We start from the raw sequence: 1108 nt of genomic DNA on the forward strand, positions 1-1108 counted from the left end.
TATCTATCTATCTATCTATCTATCTATCTATCTATCTATCTATCTATCTATCTATCTATCTATCTATCTATCTATCTATCTATCTATCTATAGATATGTACACACACGTACACACAGATATATACACAGATATATACACAGATATATATACAGATATATATACAGATATATATACAGATATATACACAGATATATATATAGATATAAGATGCTTATTGATCAAAAACAGTACTGTAGTATCTTTTCCAAAGGCTGTTTTCTCCCAAATGAAAATTCTGTCATCATCAACACAAAAGACGCAGATGTGTTTTTGCTGCTGATTACAGTGAAACACAAAGGAGTTGTGAAAGTTAACACTGACTCATACTTAACACGATAACAATGAAAGACAGGACGTGAATACTCACTCGTCTTAAATCTAAACTACACCATCATAATAAACAGCTGGTAAAATGCTGAGAAGACAAAATGACCAAAGACTGTTGAAAAGCAACTTAACAACATAAAGTCACATTTATTCTAATGTTAAAAAATATTTTAGGAAAAAAGGGAAAGAGACAAAAAGATTTGGAAGAAATACAGAAAATAGCATAAATTGTATAATTTAAGGAGAATCTCAAGTCTGTTATCCAGGGAAGAACACCTGAAGCCCCTAGTGACCAGAAGCTGCAACACTCGTGTTACAAAGGTACATCTCCTACTTTCCATATCAAGAGTGAACATTAAAAATCTATTTGCAGTTGTATTCTGGATCAGAAGTAGAAATTTTCTTTAATGATTTAAATAGCATTAATGATAAAGACTGACAAGAGTGCTATTGGTAGGTATCAGTTCAATATTATTTATACAGCACTAAATCACAACAACAGTCGCCTCAAGGTGCTTTCTATTCTAAGGTAGAACCTAAAATAATACATACAGAGAAAAACCCAACAATCATATGACCCCCTATGAGCAGCACTTTGGCAACAGTGGGAAGGAAAAAAGGTATGTGAGGTCAAAGCTGCGTGTTCATCCACGGTGTTTATTTTCCAGTTTAGTTTGAAGAAACTCAAATTGAAGTTGGAAAAATGTATCATTGAATTGGAAAACATCAAAAAAGCCCAGC

This window comes from Haplochromis burtoni, unplaced genomic scaffold (assembly GCF_018398535.1).
Source record: "Haplochromis burtoni strain Fernald_Lab_line unplaced genomic scaffold, NCSU_Asbu1 Contig_138, whole genome shotgun sequence".
Lineage (NCBI taxonomy): Eukaryota > Metazoa > Chordata > Actinopteri > Cichliformes > Cichlidae > Haplochromis > Haplochromis burtoni.